Source organism: Sorex araneus, chromosome 6 (genome assembly GCF_027595985.1).
Source record: "Sorex araneus isolate mSorAra2 chromosome 6, mSorAra2.pri, whole genome shotgun sequence".
NCBI lineage: Eukaryota > Metazoa > Chordata > Mammalia > Eulipotyphla > Soricidae > Sorex > Sorex araneus.
The window spans coordinates 155792057-155805159 of NC_073307.1; the positions used below are offsets into that span (position 1 = coordinate 155792057).

The 13103-nt window shown below is 39.4% G+C and overlaps 1 protein-coding gene across 1 annotated transcript in view; it reads right to left on the reverse strand.

The window, feature by feature from the left end:
* LOC101552140 (glycine N-acyltransferase) overlaps positions 1–9868 on the reverse strand; it is a 21617-nt gene extending 11749 nt beyond the window's left edge. Inside the window, exon 1 of the mRNA XM_055142734.1 lies at positions 9739–9868. The gene's annotated coding sequence lies outside the window, so the exon portion shown is untranslated. The remainder of the gene's footprint in view (positions 1–9738) is intronic.
* Positions 9869–13103: the final 3235 nt, after the last annotated feature.

Genomic DNA, 13103 nt, shown 5'->3' on the forward strand with positions numbered 1-13103 from the left:
AAATGTGCAAAAGTTCTGTGCTCATGGCAGGACCTCTTCCATGTCTCTTCATGGGGATCGAACCCTGGTCGGCCACTGTTGGGGCTGGACTGAGCTATCAGGGCGAGCCCATGTATACTGTACCGTGCTACGGACAGGAACATAGGGACCCATGAAAATGGGCGAGACTTCTCGTGTGTCCTGACTGGTTTGGATGAAGCTGAACATTTTCCCCCTTCAAGCTGCCTTCAGAAAAATAATTTCAGAATACTGAAAAGAGCAGTTTTTCCTTCTCTCACAGAAGCCTGGCTGATCTTTGACATGCAGATGGCGTTAGCCAGGCCTGACCTTTGATATTGTAAATTGTAGATTTCAGGTGCAGGCCCAGCTTTGTCTTTGGGATGTAAATCCAGGTGCCTGTAGAAGGTTTCAGTTTCGGTTTTGTATCTTTTCCTTCTCAGTTCTGTATTCTTTTCCCGAGGCTATAGGCCTACGCATACAAGGAAACAATATGTTTCCATTGTCTCAATGTTCTCCCTGTAACATTTTTTGATGCCTTTGGTGACGTCACTATATTGCGCCCTTTAGAGCTACCATGATCAATAAAAGGAGGTCCACGAGGCCCTCTGCCTTTGCTAAGAGCCAGAGCGAGCCTTAGTCCTCCAATCAATGCATTTCTTCCGCGTTCCTATCTCAGCGCCTCCAATTGCACGAACGTTCACGGAACAGGCCACCTGCAGGGCAAACGCTGTATCCCGGCGATACTGTCACTCTGTGATAGGACCCTCTTTGCTCACTTTCGGGAAAGCTCTCACCTAAGAAGGAGTCACGATGGTAGAAAGTTCAGGAGGCTCTTTCCAAATTTTTCATTTTTTTTCTTAAAACATTGAAACACTTTCTTAAAGCACTAGATGAAACCCGCACAATGATATGTATGTAAAAATGTGACCTGAAAGAGAACTCAAAAGGCTGTAAGTCCGGGGTGCCTCCCTCCCCAATATGTCAAGTATTTTGTTTGTTATTGGGCCACACCCGAAGGTAGTTAGAGGCCACTCCTGGTGCAGTATCGGCAGGTGATCACTTCCCCTCCTGGAGTTCTGGGCTCATGTGATGTTGGGGATCAAAGCTGGGTTTTCTACATGTGAAGCATGTGCTCAGACTATTTGAGCCACCGCCCCAGGGATACTGGGAACATCGGTGGTGGAGAATGGGCACTGGTGGAGGGATGGGTACTTGATCATCATATGACTGAAACTTGAACACGAAAGTTTGCAAGTCTGTAACTGTACCTCACAGTGATTCATTAAAAAATAAAAAATTTAAAAGAAAGAAACTGACACTCTGTTTTTTTCCAGATTTTGGCTATTGTAAACAGTGCTGCAATGACTGGTTAAAGAAAATAGACTATAGATCGAACATGAAGGCCACTCAATACCTCTATTGCAAACTACAACACCCAAAAGGAGAGAGAACAAAAGGGAATGCTCTGCCTAAGATGCAGGGTGGGGTGGTGGGGGATGGGGTGGGGGTGGTGAGAGGGATACTGGGATCATTGTTGGAGGTGAATGGGCACTGGTGGAGGGATGGGTCAACGATCAATGTATGAGTGAAATGCAAACACAAAAGTTCATAAGTTTGTAACTGTACATCATAGTGATTCTCTAATAAAAAAATTAAAAAAAAAACAAAGTACAAATTCCAAAAATAAAGAAACTGAAAAAAAAAGATTGAATGAGCAAATCTGGGTATATATATAGGGATGTCTTAAATACAATAGCATTGCACATGCTATTTTTTTTATTTTGCTTTTGGGCTCATACCCAGTGATGCTCAGGGTCACTCCTGGCTCTGCACTCAGGAATTACTCCTGGCCGTGCTCAGGGGACCATATGGGATGCTGGGAATTGAACCTGGGTTGGCCGCGTGCAAGGCAAATGCTCTACCCGCTGTGCTATCACTCCAGCCCCACACATGCTATTTTTAAACTTTGTATTGTGCTATTATAGTTTATGGTATAAAAATGTTATTTGTAATTGCAGGACACGATACCAATCCCTCCACCAGTGATTCAAGAGCTCTTCACTATTATCCCATTATCCCTTCTATTCCCTTCACCACAGCTCAAGGTTTTATTGATCATGTCTCAGAATTTGTTTCTATTAGGTATTCTTTAATCCCTCTCTTTGTCTTTGTTTCTTTATACTACTCACAAGAGCAAGATCATCTCATGCTTACTTTTTGATTTCTGACTCACTTTACTTAGCATGATGTCCTCCAATTCCATCCAAGTTGCAGCAAATATGCAACATTTCATCCTTTGTCATAGCTGACTAATATTCCATTAGAACAGACTATTTTTGTTACTATTACCACCCATCTGCTTTTTCTGCACTTCTCTGCCTTTTAATGTAGTGCTTTTGGCATGGTCTAAACTAGCTATCTATTTCCTTCTCAAGTCGCCAAGTCACACTCAAAGCTATTTCTCTTACTGCATCACTGAGTCTGAGCCTGCTTTTGAATGTTACTTCATTCCTGACTCTTTTTTGCATTGTGACACATACTTTACAAATTTCTAGGCAGTAGAAGCATCACATACTATACAGCCAGAAAGCAAATTCAATGGGGCTGAACACAAGTTTTTGCATATAGAAGGTCGGGATTCTAGCTCCAGTCCCCATATGGTTCCCCTGAGTACCGCTAGGCATAAACCACAAACCCTCATTAAAAAAAAGAAAAGCCCAAAGACAATAAAACTCCCAAATCGAATCCTCCTAATCCCCAACATGTTACATCAAATTTGGATTAGTGAAACTTTACTGAACATTCCATCTACATTTAAAAATGAAGAAAAGAGATATGTCACAGTGTGATCTCTGGAGGAGGGAAAAGTTTTTTTTTTTTTTTTTGCTTTTGCTCTTTTTTGGGTCGCACCTGGCAATACTCAGGGGTTACTACTAGCTTTGCACTCAGGAATTACTCCTGGCAGTGCTCAGGGGATCATATGGGATGCCAGGGTCAATCGTATTATCACTCTGGCCCTGTAATGCTTCTTTTAATGAGGGCACTAAAATGTTTTGAAAAAATGTTGCATTAAAACTGTCAATGCAGGGCTGGAGCGATAACACAGTGGGTAGGTGTTTGCCTTGCACGTGGCTGATTCGGGTTCAATTCCTGGCATCCCAGCATCCCCGAGCACTGCCAGGAATAATTTTTGCGTGCGGAATCTGGAATAATCCCTGTACATCGCCAGGTGTGATCCAACAAGCAAAAGCAAAAAAACAAACAGAAAACTGTCAATGCGTGAGATGTCATGCTCCAAACCAGAACTGGGTAAACAATTTTAGAATAACAAGATACTTGTGCCTCTTGCCAAGATTGTGTAACAAGATTATCTTCCTACCTGTAAAACAACAACTCTAAACTACTAAGTGGAACAACAGCTTTCATAAATTGTTCTGAGATCAGGCAACTCAGGACTCTGACCCTTGGGAAAAGGAAACCAAAAGGTGAACCTTGTGATAGAGTCATTTCACTATTTGGAGAGTTTTCAGGTTTAGAAGTGGAATCTGTCCAGATTATAGACGTCTCATTGATTCGAGCATACGAAGATAGAGCTTGGCAGAGGCCTACATGAAACTCAGAAAGTGAGAGAGATGAAGATCTCTGGGAGGCAAAACATTGCTTTATATTTGGTTTATTATTTATTTGGGCATGAATAGAAGAAATTACCTTAGGGCTTTATCATGGGAAGAAATTTCTGGAAAAAGAAGGTAGAAAAGTTCCTTAGAATTCACATTAAGCCCAAGATAGTCTGTGTTATTTCAGGCTGGAGTAAAAATATCTCATGTCCTAAGGGCATTATGTTATGAGATTTCAGTCATCCCGTTGCTCATCAATTTGTTTGAGCGGGCACCAGTAACGTCTTTCATTGAGAGACTTATTGTTACTGTTTTTGGCATATCCAATATGCATGGGTAGCTTGTCAGGCTATCCGAGAGGGGCAGAGGAATCGAACTCGGGTCAGCCGCGTGAAAGGCGAACACCCAACCGTTGTGTTATTGCTCCAGCCCGAGATTTCAGTAGAAGAGTTAAATTTATCTTTGTTTGATATCCTTTCAATACTGGTGAGAAGCAAGAGTGAAATGATTTGGAGCTGGAGTGATAGCACAGTGGGTAGGGCGTTTGCCTTGCACGCAGCCAACCTGGGTTTGATTCCCAGCATCCCATATGTTCCCCCAAGAACTGCCAGAAGTAATTCCTGAGTGCATGAGCGAGGAGTAATCCCTGTGCATCGATGGGTGTGACCCCAAAAGCAAAAAAAAAAAAGTGAAATGATTCTAAAACTTAACCATGCATTTGAAAAAAGTTTAATTCCATAAGTGAATATGACAAAAGTTCATCAACTAACTGTGTATAATTCACACAATATGTGAATACAAAATAGATGTACATGCAGAGAAGCAAGGGACAGAAAACTGTAATGGGGGAAAACCACAAATGAGTAAAAGTTAAAATATTGGAGATACTTTCAAACCCTATGGTCAAAATTTTTATCCTATGGTAATAGGACTTCTCCTATTACATAGTTTCTTTATACCAAATTTTTTCAAAAATTCTTGAAAATAAGGTTTTTCTTTATACAAAGAAAGAAAATGCAGAATCACAGAATTTAGCAAACTAGGTCATTGCATTTTCATAATAATATTGTTTTTCATGTTTAAGTAGAGAAAGACAGGATTAAGGAGGAGAAAAATAAGCTATAAAATATTAATGGAATTTACAGCATGAAAAATACAACTTCCAAAATAAAAATATGCATTAAATGTCACTATTAATAGATTAGACATTAGTAGATTATGGAAGAAAAGCTTAGTGTAATTGAAGACATAGCAATTATAATGATTGCTGTCCATAATGATACAGAGAAGGAAAAAGATGTAAGTGATTCGTTACTGTGACTATATCGTCATTTCTCCCCAAACTGATTTATATATTAAAATTCATCATAAAATATGCCATTTTATTATTATGAAGTGACAAACTGATTTTAAAATTTACATGATTTAAAGGTTTACTAGAGGGGCTGGGGCAATAGCACAGCGGGTAGGGCGTTTGCCTTGCACCCGGCCAACCCGGGTTCGAATCCCAGCATCCCATATAGTCCCCTGAGCACCGCCAGGGGTAATTCCTGAGTGCAAAGCCAGGAGTAACCCCTGTGCATCGCCAGGCGTGACCCAAAAAAAGCAAAAAAAAAATAAATAAATAAAGGTTTACTAGAAAGCTACAGAAATCATGAGAGTGTGATCTTGCCATAGTGAGAGACAAATAGATCAATGAAAGAGAGAGGAGAAATAAATGGATATTGTTTGTCATTGACTTTCTACAAAGATGTCTGAACAACTTAATGGAGCTAGGATAGTCTTTCACAAATGGTTCTAACTTACATTTTTAAATGGTATAAATTTTTAAAGAGTCAATTTCTGAATGCTGATGTATTTATGTACTCCTCTGATATTTCTGCTCCAGCATTATTTATCTGAAACAATTCCTTATTTCACATAGGGCATTTTATTGATTTCAGAAGGAAAAGAAGTCCCTAAAATACTGTATTATATATATTACTGAATCTCTGTGAAGTACAGTTACAAAAATTCATAAGTGGGTTTCAGTCATACAATGATCCATCACCTGTCCCTTCACCAGTGTACATTTCCTACCACCAATGTCCCCAGTTTACCTCCCCCTCATCCCCCCAGCTTGCCTCTATGGTAGGCACTTTTCTTTTCTGTCTCTGTCTCGACATGTCTGTCTCTGTCTCTACTTTTGGGCATTATGGTTTGCAGTACAGGTACTGAAAAGTCATCATGTTTGTCCCTTTCCCTACTTTCAGCACTCAGTTCTTGTCCAGAATGACCATTTCCAATTATCTTTGGCATGGTTGTCCCTTCTCTGTAAAAGCTGACCTCCCCCCACTACCACTTGTGGCAAGCTTCTAACAACTTGCACCATTCCTCCTGGCCCTTGTACTGTATTTTTATAGAATAGTACTATAGGGGAAGATCTTTGTGTGGGAATAATAAAATGAGACAAAAGCAAGCTTGTTCTAAACTCAAGACCAAGCATGAACAAAGATAGAAAGTCAGTTGTATCTACAAATGACCAAATATTTATCTCCCCAGTGAAGAATGGGTCACTACCCAGAGACCCCCACATCTTCTCCTCCTTTCTAGTAGTTGCAAAACTTTCTGACAGTGTTTAAGTCAGAGCAAAACTATGCTTCCTTGCAGACTCCCTTCAATTAACTAAGTCCTTTTTGATGCACTACTATTGAACTGCATCGCATTTTCACTCCTTGTATTCTTTCTCTTTGCATCAGGCAAAGCTTTGTTGGAACACCAGATGTATTCCCCTATGGGTGATTATTGACTAGAAGTTAATGAGATGCTTATTTTTTGATCATAGTTTGTATTCATTTGTACAATCTATACTTGTTTTAGCTCCCAGGCATCAGTTATTATTGACTTTCCCCCCAATTTTAGGGCCTTCTCTTTTAAGCGCATCTTCTTAGAAAGTCAGCACTTCTGAATGCCCATGAAAAGTTTGAGTTTATAGAAACTGAACAAGGATAAATCTGTTTCTATGGGGAAAACATCCAGATTACAGAGATTTGACTATATTTTTGAATTGTGGAGTTTTAATTTGTTGTATAGTGTATGGACTATTGAATATTACTGACTTTTCCACATGTTTGTTCTATGTCTCCATGCCTATACCCCTGTCAATCACTTAAAGAAAACACAAGAGGTATAATTTCCCATCATCTCTTTATTGTGTCAGAAGAGATTTGGCCAGAGGAGAGGGTTGTGGTGTACCAAGTGGACATTTTACCAATGGCTCTGTTCTATCCTCCTAGACTCTCTCTGAATTTTCTTTACTACATAATACCACTTATGGTTCTTTACAACATAATACCACTTAGGGCTGGAGCGATAGAACAGTGGTAGGGCGTTTGCCTTGCATGCGGCCAACCCGGGTTTGATTCCTCTGCCCCTCTCAGAGAGCCCTGCAAGCTACCAAGAGTATCTCGCCTGCACGGCAGAGCCTGGCAAGCTCCCTATGGCATATTCAATATGCCAAAAACAGTAACAACAAGTCTCAAAATGGAGACGTTACTGGTGCCTGCTAGAGCAAATCAATGGAGAACGGGATGACAGTGACAGTGACATAATACCACAGAACACTGTTTCAACCAGAGTTGGCTTTCGTTACACTAGTCTTTTAAAAAATTTTATTATTATAAAGTTGTTCACAATCATTTATTACATTCAGTACTTCAACACCAATCCCACCACCATTACACCTTCCCACCACCATTATTTCAAATTTTCCCACCACCACCCAAGCCTGCCCCAAAATCAGATGTTAAATAATTTATTTTGATTGCTTGTTGTGAATAATCGACTAAAAATGATCCAAAAAACTTTCCTTGGAGGAAAACATGTGTGAAGATTGTTGTATCTCGCCTTGAAGTCATTAAGGCCCTGTATAAGAGATCACTAACATGTTGGTACAGGTTGACACTTGTGTGTTATATATGTATATGTATATCTATCTGGGGCTGGAGCAATAGCACAGCAGTTGGGCTTTCGCCTTTCATGCGGCCAACCCGTGTTCAATTCCTTCGCCCCTCTCGGAGAGCCCGGCAAGCTACTGAGAGTATCAAGCCTGCACAGCAGAGCCTGGTAAGCTACTCGTGCGTATTGGATATGCCAAAAACAGTAACAATAAGTCTCTCAATGAGAGACGTTACTGGTGCCCGCTCGAACAAATCGATGAGCAACAGGATGACAGTGACAGTGACAGTGCTATCTATCTATCTATCTATCTATCTATCTATCTATCTATCTATCTATCTGTCTGTCTGTCTGTCTGTCTGTCTGTCTGTCTGTCTGTCTGTCTATCTATCTACCTATCTATCTATCTTTTTTATCAAGATCTGTTGCCTTCTACTTTACACCCCATCAAATATAGTGTGCTACTGTTGGCATATCAATGGCATAAATTATAAGATGTCTCATGGCTGCAAAAGCTAATCACTCTATTCTTTCACCATTTTATTGCCTGCTTGGAATTCCCTACTTAAGTTTATCCTTCCAAGGCTAGCCAAAAGGCCAGTGAGCCCCTGTTGTCTTACTTGCAGTAGAAAGAACCACTCCCTTTCCTGTGCTGTTCTAAGTGTGCACGCTAAGTGTCTCACCTTCATAACTTGTAACTTTAGCTAGAAATTGTTCTTTTCTAGAGAGTAAACTTTTCTGGGCAAGATAATCTTCTTTCTGTCCTGTCCATTATGTTTATATGAACACAGTATGTGGCTCAGAGAATGTCTTCAATTAAGGGACAGTCAATCGTTGAATGTACGTAATGCTTCTTTGAATTAATTTATCTAATTGTTGTACCTAGCAATGCCATAGACTGGTTTAGTTATCCAATCACTTGATCAAAGTGAAAGTACTGAGTTCACCATAAGCTGAATATGAGAAATATTTTCACCTACCTTATATTGAGGTATATCTTCAAGGAAAGACCAAGGCAGGGTAGAGGCAGTCTTTTCTTAAAAGTTCTTAGAAAACTGTGAAGTTATAACATTTCTCTTATTTGTTATGGACAGGAAGCTCATAAGGACGCAACTTGAGTAGAAGATGCAATGTTTGATGACACAGTACTGGTTGATGTCCAGTTCTGTGGGCTGTAATTTTATTCTGTTTCCTGAAATCTGTAGAACTTGGAACTACGCATGGAGAATGGACACGCATATATTAACAAGCAGCCTGACACCCCATATGCAGGGTAGATTGAAAGCTGCTTAGACTGGATTCAGCAGAAAATCTGACAGTCACTGTGACCTTTGGTAACATTCCTGTGAATGGACTTTAAAACCTCTGAACCGGTCATTTGTGAAATAGAAATTAAGCCAAAGAAGCAGTGTCTAAGAAAAATAAAGCTTCAGAAAGAATCAGAGTCACCTAACTATATACAAGGACTGTATTAAAATTCCAACTTCCAATAATGGGGAAAAGTAAGGTGAAACATGGTTTATTGAATGGTATTACTCTAAGATAGCAACCTAAGTCCCATAAATATGGACACAGGGGAGATTGTTAAAATGAGAAAATGTAGGATAGAAACAGTTCATATCCCACACAGTGAAATGTAAATTTAAAAAACTCAATTTAAAAAATAGATGAGTAGTAGCAAAAGAAGTAAAATGTTTTAAATGCATCCATTACATAATTTCAATTAGAAAATAAATTAAAAATAAAAACAGATCTATGTTTATCCTTCAGCTATTTAGTTCCTCTTTTATTTTAACTATAACATACTTCTTAATTGCAGTGAAGGAAAAATACATATCTTGAAATGAGAAAATTATGCCTGACACTGTTGAAGTGTTTCCTTATCAACTTGTGCCAGAGAGTGACCAATTCTCTTCTCATTTATGCATGAGTTCAGAGAAGAAACCACCAAGAATTTTTCTATTACATAACAAATTGTTCTCTAAGGAGTAGATTCCACACATGTTTCTTAAATTGAAGCTATTTCTTATCAGGCACAATTACCATATCATTCTGTACACAACAAAATATGGACATGTTGATTTGTCTCACTTAAGTAGGTAAAATGCCACATAGCAATGACCTTTTCTTTGGAAGGCAGCTCTGCTTACCCAATGACTATCTTTTATTTCGATCAAGTTCTCACCTCAAAAGTTGTCTCCGCACCAATATTTGCAGGTATTTCCAGTCAGCTCAGTAAGCTCGTGTAGACTGACTGCATTTTTCCGTTTCTCCCAGAAATTACTGAGCTGAGGCTCATAATATGAACCTTGTCCTAAACTGTAGATCCTGGTGTCAGCTCTGGTGAAATCCAGCCCTCCCCCTTTGGGTGTCCGATTGAGGAATCTCCCTCTGCAAGGTAGAGAGGCTGGCAGTGTGCCATCTGAATTCTTTTCAAAGCACCAGGATGCTATTTGTCCTTAGAAGCCCCATCTTTCCTCTTCAAGCCTCAGGTCAGAATAAGGAGGTTCATAGTGTGTAGCGACGACACTCTCTTCTTTCACTTTCTATTCTTGAATCCTTGAAATCAGAGAAAACTGCAAGGAAGTTAAGGAGGAGGTGTGATTTGCAGAATCTGATCTCTTTTCCTACGCAAAAAATTTGCACGGAGTGGTAAAAGCCGTCAAGATAAGCTGTGCTCCAACAGCTAATTAGAGAGAGAGAACAGAAGGGAATACCCTGCCACAGTGGCAGGGTGGGGTGGGGGGAGACGGGATTGGGGAGGGTAGGAGGGATGCTGGGTTTACTGGTGGTGGAGAATGGGCACTGGTGAAGGGATGGGTTTTCGAACTTTGTATGAAGGAAACATGAGCACAAAAATGTATAAATCTGTAACTGTACCCGCACGGTGATTCACTAATTAAAAATAAATAAATTTTTAAAAAAGAAAAAAAAAAGAAATATTACACTAAAAACACATACAAATGTGAGTTTATAGTTAAGGGATTCTATAAAGTGGAATCCTATCTCCCAAAGGAGAAACAAACTATATTTGTCTATCATCACTGATTCACTGACCTACTTAATTTAACAAGAATAGCAAAGATATACTTGTTTCTCTTACTTTGATTAATAAACTGTTGGTTTATGTTTATTTAAAAAAAAAAAAGATAAGCTGTGCTCTCTTCCTGATTCCTTCTGAGGCTGCTGTCAAACATCCCAACAAAGTAGGAGGAAACCAAAGCCCAGCGTGGTGAATTAGATGAAATCTAAACCCCGAAACTTTTCATTGCAAAATATTTGCTTTCCACTTTAACAATCGCTCTACTTCAGAAAAGAAAGGAAGTTTCATAAAAAAATATGCTTTGAGTTTACATTCCACAGTCTGAATCAATTGAAGAACAAATGTTGATGGCCTACTGGATCCTTGTCCTCATCACCTTTAAAAAATTTTTAATTTAATTTTTGTTTACAATACTACTGATGGTTTCTCAAGGACACAATTCCAGCACTACACCCATCACAAGTGAACTCACCTCTCCCCCAAGGACCCTAAGCTCCACATCACCTTTAGTTCTTTATTTTTTTTTGCTTTTTGGGTCACACCTGGTGATGCACAGTTACTCCTGGCTCTGCACTCAGAAATTACTCCTGGCAGTGCTCAGGGGACCATATGGGATGCTGGGAATCAGACCCTGGTCGGCTGTGTGGAAGACAAACGCCCTACCCGCTGTGCTATCATTCCAGCCCCTCCACATAACCTTTATTCTTGTTTACCTTATTAGTAACACTGGAGCTGGAGCTATAGCAGGACTGGAACGATAGCACGGCAGGTAAGGAATTTGCCTTGCACGCAGCTGACCGGGTTCGATTCTTCTGTCCCTCTTGGAGAGCCCGGCAAGCTACTGAGAATATCCCGCCTGCACAGCAGAGCCTGGCAAGCCACCCATGGCGTATTCAATATGCCAAAAACAGTAACAACAAGTCTCACAATGAAGATGTTACTGGTGCCCGCTCGAACAAATCAATGAACAACAGGACAACAGTGCTACAGTGCTACCTTATTAGTTGATAGTTTCAGTGGAAAGGACGAAGAGTCACTAAGTCATAGTGTATATAGAGTATATTATTCAATATAAGGGCTCCTAGTCCATAAAGAAAGTGAAAATAAGATTGGGCATTCTTTCAGCTCATGATCAGAGTCAGTCTGCACACGGTTTGTCTTCTCTAGGGCTCTTACCCTTAGCACATTAATACTCAATCTCATCTCCTGGGGATGGAATCACTATCATCTTTCATTACACTTTCTCCAAGGCCAAAGGTCACTAAAATTGTTTCTCATTATCATCATAATGGATTCTTTGTCCATAATAGGACATATCTCATGGGATTCATATCTCATGAAGGCAGACTCACAAAAAAAAAAAAAACACAGGGTTCTCCTGGGCCCTAAAACCAGGAAGCAGACCCTTAGTCCTCTGTTTTTCAGCCCTTTCACTCCCTCCCTCAGAAGATTCACGATTTCTGCGGCTATAATGACTTTAGATTGTGTCTTAATTTCCCTGGGAAATTTCTCCAACTATTAAAGAGTGCTGTTATACTTAATAACCAAGAACTTTGGTGAACTTTTCTTGACTTTCGCTAATATTTGTACCGTGTGATATGAGATAATGGATGTGAATCTTCTTAGACCTTGGGGGTCAGATCTAAAGGGAAGGGTTCAAAGTTTGGTATCAGTTTTCATAAAGTGCTTTCTGGTAGGTTCTAGATCTAGGTGGTCAAGGGAGACGTGTGAGTCTGACCCTGCACCTCTTAGCTACTGTGTGACCTTAGACAACTTACTTCACTCACCTCTTACATGAACCTGGACAACTTATTTTATAATTTCACATCTCATTCTATATCTAGAAAAAGGATAAAACGATTATATTTTGTGGGGTTTTAAGAAAAAAATAGCTTTTCTGTGCTCTGCCATGGGTGAGAAATCTTTCTTAGTTAGATTTAAATCCAATCCCTAAATTGGATTTCAGCAGAGTCTGTTGCTCATCTCTGCAGAAAGTTAAGGTTTTCTATAGTTTACCTAGCCTTTCCTCATCATTAATGGTGGTCAATGCTTTATTTTTATCATTCCTATCTAGAAACAAGATAAGAAAATAGATTTTACTTAACAGTGCATACAGAAAATAATTGTTTCTACTAATTCTGGCATATGGCAAACAAAAAAAACCTTATAAGATAAATAAAGATTACTAAGTACTGTGCATTATGTCATTAACCATGTGCAAATGTGCATATAATATTTAGTGGAACTAATTCTTTCTTTGGGGTTCTGGGTCTAGTTCCTTTCCATAATACTGCGACTTGGGAGTATAGAAAAAAACAATTTCTTTAAATGATTCCAAGTTGTTTTTCTGAGGAAACCTGTATATATTACTACCGCACTATCCAAATTCATTGAATCCCTTTATTCATTAAATTAAAATAATTTATTTTGGACATTTAGGGTTAGCTTATCATCTATACCTTGCTTACATATTTATACTGCAACGTGAGAGGAAGTTTGCCTTGCTA